Raw genomic sequence first — 647 nt, 5'->3', positions numbered from 1 at the left:
GTAAGAAATCAGGGAGTTGTGTAAAACTATTTACTCTGAATTCTTTCTTCCTCATCACAATCCTCACTTGTGAAATGAGTCCTCACTATCACAAATCTACGGCATAAAAAAGAAAAGGCCTCTGCTACCTAGATATTTACCTAGTATGGAAAAGGGGGTATGTATTTAGTTGTTTAAACTTTAAAATGTCCACAGAAGTACATAAAAATATCTCCATCATAATCAAAGAAAATTAAATATCACTAAAATTTTTGAATTAGATAACATGTATTTACAACCTCAGCACCATAAAGATGACATAGTGCTCCTTGCTTAACACTGAAAAAAGTTGTTTTTTTTGTGTACAAATGTTGGTATGTTAAATCTCTTCTGTGGAGCAGCCTTCAGTCATTGATCAAGTAATCTAATATGAGAATTGCCATGAATCCCTTGATGACACATGGGCCACAATCAGCTATCTTCCCTTTATTTTACCCTAGATTTATGATCCTCTAACGGGGAGGGCATCCAGACAGAAAATTATTTAAAAGCAGAAGATTTGTGGAACTAGGGCTACATTTAAATAGAACGTTTTTTCCTTTTAATTACCTGTGTTACAAATGAGAGCATTTCAGTTGCCAGTCAATGGGTGCCTCAATTGATGGGTC

Source organism: Lissotriton helveticus, chromosome 9 (assembly GCF_964261635.1).
Source record: "Lissotriton helveticus chromosome 9, aLisHel1.1, whole genome shotgun sequence".
Lineage (NCBI taxonomy): Eukaryota > Metazoa > Chordata > Amphibia > Caudata > Salamandridae > Lissotriton > Lissotriton helveticus.
The sequence above is the reverse complement of the archived record's forward strand: the minus strand, read 5'-3'. Positions refer to the sequence as shown.